This window comes from Frankliniella occidentalis, unplaced genomic scaffold, assembly GCF_000697945.3.
Source record: "Frankliniella occidentalis isolate FOCC.00 unplaced genomic scaffold, Focc_3.1 Scaffold62, whole genome shotgun sequence".
Lineage (NCBI taxonomy): Eukaryota > Metazoa > Arthropoda > Insecta > Thysanoptera > Thripidae > Frankliniella > Frankliniella occidentalis.
The window spans coordinates 770,763-776,266 of record NW_026267192.1 but is presented as its reverse complement, the minus strand read 5'-3'; the positions used below and the strand labels follow the sequence as shown (position 1 = coordinate 776,266).

Sequence of the window (5,504 nt, the reverse complement as noted above, 5' to 3'; positions counted from 1 at the left end):
CAGCCGAAAAATGAACGATAAATAAAAGAGTGCACACTGTGAGGAGGAGCTTTTTTAACCCCTTGCTCGGCTGAGCGAGCTTCCGTCGGAGCACCGGCATGGCGCTTCTGCTCCAAACTCTCGTTCCTCCCTCCCGCCCTCTCCCCCCACCTGCATTATCCCTAAACCCCTCTCGTAATTTGCGTCGACTCGAGCTGCCCGACCTCGCCCCTCCCCGCTCTTTCTCCTGGATCCTCGCAGATCACGGCAAACACTGTCATAACAAACAACACGACGGCCACCGGGGGGGGGGGGGGGGGGGTAATTCAAGAAAAGTGTCGCATCAATCTGTCGGCGTGCATTTTCTTTTCGTGTGCGCCTCCTTTGGTGTTGATCTGAAGCAGCTCTGTCCCTCTCCGGGTCGGCTTCGATGTGGGTCTGGCCTTTAAATAAGCTCCATGCCCCCTCGCCTCCCCCTCCCCCTTTGCTCCCCGCGGCGGCTCCCGTTCGCTCCCCTGCTGGCATTGCTTGCCGACCCTACCCTACGTCTGGAACGAGGGACCGCACGTTCGCCCGCTATTCTTATTTCGCAGGAAACGGGGTTGGGGGTGCTGGTGGGGTGGTCGGTGTGGGTGGTGGGGGGCAAGGCCGAACTTCTATTAGGGCGGAGCGGGTCGGCGTCGCCGCTCCGCGACCGTTCCCTGGGATGGCGTGGCCTGGCGTGGCGCGGAGCCCCCCCGCCGCCCAAGCACCCTGAGCGTGGTAGTAATGCTCCCCCAGGCCCCGCCAGGTATGAAGGGGACATGTTCTCATTCCGTGGGGGGGAAGCGCCCGTCCTTTCTTTTTATATTCCTGCAGCCTAAATAATTTGAAAAGGACCGAGGACTGCAGCAGCCGCAAGCACGCGCAACGAGAAGTGTCGCCGCGCTGCGTCGCGGAGAGTCGTCTCTCTTCCTCTCTACAGACAGCCTCGCAGCGAGGAGAGTCGTCTCTCTCTTTCTCTCTACAGCCAGCCTCGCAGCGCGGAGAGTCTCCTCTCTTACTCTCCACGGAGAGTCACCCCGCCCCCTTTCCTCCTCTCTGGCCAGCCCCGCGGCGGAGGTGGACCCCTGCCGGCCTTAGGGTAGGCCACCTGCCCAACCTACATGTGTTGCACTTCAAGATATTGCCTAGCTAGCGGGCGTTTAGCTACTCTGAGATTGCACATTGCACATTGCGATGCTTTCTCTGTTATTGGTTTTCGTATTTTCTTTCGGTCTCGGGTCCCGTACACTAAACCTGTATTAAACTACGACACACTTGAGTGACCCCAATGGAAATTTTGGCCTGCTTTGATAAACGTCGACTTTCTGAAGTATCCTTTCCGATATATCAGAGCAATTTCGTTGATCGTCATCCGTGAACTTAGATTTCCTTAAGTGAAGTTCACGGCTGCAGTGTGTCGAGGTTTCGGGACTTATTTCCGCTTGTTTCGAAACCGCATCTATCTCCTACCCCTACCCCTTGCCTTTTCCTTTTCCACTTACCCCTCTTTTTCCTCTTTTGGTCAACACCCGAGGTTTGATGACGACTCGTGTCATGTTCGGCGATACCGAGCTCTGACCTCGGCTCTGACGTAATCGCTCTGGTCCTCCGGCAGTGCCCTTCTCTCCCTCACACGCCAATTGCTGCTGGGGCGTTACTGCCACTAGCTGCTCCCTCCTAATGAGCGGACTTCGCTGGCCGCCGCGTCGCCAGGTACGCGCGCCCCGCCCGCCACCACGCCCCACTCCACCCCACCCCGCCTGGCGCACTGCGCAGCCCCGCTTGCACTGCGGATGCTGCGGGCCGTGAAACATCAAAGGCGGAGGGGGAATTGCATCTCACTGCACTCCCCCTCCCGTCTCTTCCCCCTCTCTGCTGTCGGCAAGCTCTCACCCCCGCGCCCCTCTGCTTCCACCCACAAACTCGGCCGCACATCACATTTGCCCTTCCCTCCTCATCCTCGTCCTACGCTGCTGCTGTCTCCTACTTTCACTTTGCACCCTCCTACCCTCTCTCTTGTCACACGGCCTTAGCCCCCCCCCCCTTACCATTTCCTTTCTCGCGTGCTGAGGGTGCGTTTTGCTGCGCGGCGCTGGAAATGAGGGACGAGCCAATTCGGAAGGTGGTAATGACTGAGCACGCCCTTGGCGAGAGAGGAAGAGAGGGAGAGCGAGGGAGGGAGAGCGAGCGAGAGGGAGAAGAAAGAAAGCAAGAAGGATGGGAGAGGGGAGGGGGCGCTCCGTGACGGCCCCGCGTGCGCCTGCTGCCTGGAAGATGGGCCTCGTGCCCAACGAGATCTCGACGTCGAGATTCTCATCGCTCGCTTGGGTCCGGGCGGGCCGGGCCGGGCAGCACACCACTCTGTTGCGGCGCGACCCCCGGGGTGAGATCGCGACCCGATGCGGCGCCCGGCGGTGACCTCGGGAATATTGGCCAAAGTTTCACTAATAACTTGTCGTGGCCGGGCGGCCGACGTTTATTGTCGTCCAAAAGATTGCCATGGGGCTCCTGGTGGGTCTGAACTCCAGTACCCAAAGGAGTTGTCCGGCTTTCTGAAAGTGAACTTATTGCGGTTTTCTTTGTTTCGAATGCACGAAATCTTCTTTCTTTCTTTCATCATTTTTTTTTTTGTGTGTGTGTTTTTTTTTTTGTTTTTGTTTGGAGTACTTTGTTGTCCGTTCCTTGCCGGGGTGCAATAGCCCCGCGCGCATGTGTGCGTGTGTGATGGAAGTTTTGGACGCGGCGGCTTGTTATGAGTCATCCTGTGCGTGGTGGTCCAGGCCGGCCCTGCTGCCGGCGAGAGGGCAGTGGAGGGGGGGTGACGAGGTGGTGAAAAATTGACGATGAGGGGTGCAAACAAAAAAGCTCGGAGCCGAGAGGGCGTGGGAGCGCAGGGTTGGAGTGGAACTCGTGGAGAGGGGGAAAAGGGGGAAGGGGGAGGGGAGCGCTATGCATACTGCAATAGGAAACCGCGTGCTGCTTGCTCTGCGGGCTGAATTTGTCCCGACTGAAATCACTCGCTCTTTCTCTACATTTCGTGTCTTGGAAGGCTCCTCGCTTGCTTGACTCAAGTGCGCAGCAGACAGCGGGCAAGAAGTCCAGTGAATAAATTAAATTGCTTGCCCGTATCGCACTTGTATAAGCAATAAAAACAGCTGTTTGAAATTACATGATTTGACTTTTCGTGTACCCTGAAACGATTTTTTTTGGCCCACCTCTTTCTCTTTTCCCTTCGATAGCGTCAAGCCTCCCCTAGGCTCCTGCGGAGGATGCCTGCCCCCGCCCAATGTATGCTCTCCCGCTCTCTCTGCAGAGACAACACTCGCTCACGCCGCCGTTCGCTCAGATTGGAGCCGATGACACGCCTCTGCTTTCAGCAGCCGTACCAGACCGACGCACCCGCTTCTGTTCCGTTCACCCTCCCCCCCCCCCTCTCTTCTCACTCACCCTCCCTCCATCCCTTTCTACGACCTCCCGACCTCCCTCCCGACCGCCCCTCTCTCTATCACGGCCTGCCGTAATTTTTTTTAGCGGTTACCCTTTTAAATATCGTACACACTCCCGTCTAATTTTTCCTTGAATAACCTCTCTGTATTTTCGAGTGTAAACCTTTTGTAATTAACTTTATTTATAACTTTCATCATGTCCTCCGTCAAACCCGAGGTCAAACTTGTGGCACTCGTCTCGTTAGCTATTCCTATAATGTGTACAATATTTGACCAATAAGTATCTAAAATTTCTGAATAAATATCTCTCTCTCGCTCTTCCTCCCGCTCTGTCTCTGCCCCTACCATGACTGAGCGGCACCCTGCCGCTGCAACCACACCCAGTGCATCGAGGGGCGCCCCGTCGCGCCCCGCCCCGGCCGCCGAGCTATATGGTGCTGGGCGTGTTAGCCCTCCCATCAATTTACGGCTCTACAAGATGGCGCCGAGCGAGCCGGCCCCGGAGCCGGCGGGGCGAGCCTAAAGGGGCGCGCCGGCTTAATTTACGACTCATTTCCAACAGTGTGTGTCGTGCGAGGAGCGTGAAGGAACGGGGCAGAGAGGAGAGGGTGGGGAAGGTGAGTGGGAAGGCGTGGCGGGCGGCGAGCCGCATACAGGAAAGGATAAGCTCGTGAGAAAGAATGGAGAGCATTGAAGGATTGGTCGTGAATTTGTAATGTGGGTAGACTGTGAATTCGTTAGAGCGCATGTCACCGGCAGAAGGCAGAACTGGGCAAAACACACAATTTGGCGGTCAAGAAATGTTTTCCCTTTCGATGGAAGTTACTGGGTTTTAGTAAAGATGGATTTCGGTGTGTTTGTGAGTTTTTGTCCGATGGTATGGGTGCCGGCCAATAATGTGGTTGTGCCCGTTAATTTTTTAAAAGGTTTTGAATGAAACAACGGAAACGATGTTGGTTGTTTGAGGAAGAGAGAGGGCTGTAGGGGAGCATTGGGGATAGGACATAACCCGTTACAATATCAAAACTGGAAATTTCCGAACAATAGACTATAAATTTTGCACCCCGCACGGTTTGGAAAATTTGAAATCCGAACAGTTTGGAAACACAGTTTCCCAAACTGTTTGAATAATTCCAGACTATTTGGAAAATTATCAAACTTTTGAGTAACGTTTCTTTGCAAATTGTCATTTTTGTTGTTATTAAACTTAGTTCTGGTGTAAACAGTTCATTGTTCTGTTTCCAAAGTGTTGGAAATTTCCAAGAAAATAAGGACCAGAAATTTTGTTTTCCATCAAAGTTTTGGAAAACCGTTTTTCCAAACTATTCGAACAGAATTTTGTTTCAAAATTCCTACTTTTATGTACGGTGTTGCATCATATGTGCTCCCGAGGGGGAAATCATTTGCGTACTAACTCGTACACCTAGGCCTATGTTAAAGGCGCAATAATTCGTTCTAACTACGAAATCCAGCACAATAGTGCTCTACACAATTTTGCATAAATCATGAAAAATGGCCTTTCAAATAGAGTGTGCTATAACGTATTATCGTACCAATACTAGCACATTTTCATCTGGAGGGATATGGCCCCCTCGTGTGGTACCGTTGCAGGCGCCGGCGCCGTGAGGGTCGCCGCGGATTGTGCAGAGGTTAGGGGTGGCGCGCCGTGGCGGGGTATAAGCCAGTCTATGGGTAATGTCGCGGCGCGGTGCCGCGGGGGGTTGTGCTGTTTGTTCCAGAGGTCCACCGCTCCGGACCACCCCCCTCCGGCGTGTTAGGGGCTCAGGAGGTGTGTGTGTGTAAGGAGGGAGAGGGGAGTGGGGGTACCTTTACTGTGTCAATAGTGTAGAGGTTGCCTGGGGGAGGAGGGGACCGACACGGACTGATAAAACTCTCACGATGGACTCACAATGAGGTGAAAAGGGGTTGGTGGGGGGTGGTGAGGGTGGTGGTGGGCTCAGAGAGAGAGAGAGCCGGGCAGAGATGGATGAAGGCGTGTGGTCGCCCGCCCGGCCGCCGCCGCCGTTCTGTTGGCCGCCTTGTAGGCGCGTGGCC

General features: G+C 54.8%; 1 protein-coding gene across 1 annotated transcript in view; it reads right to left on the bottom strand.

Annotated features, from left to right (window-relative positions):
* LOC113206528 (uncharacterized) overlaps positions 1 to 5,504 on the bottom strand; it is a 143,165-nt gene that overhangs the window by 1,557 nt on the left and 136,104 nt on the right. The gene's annotated exons all lie outside the window — the stretch shown is intronic.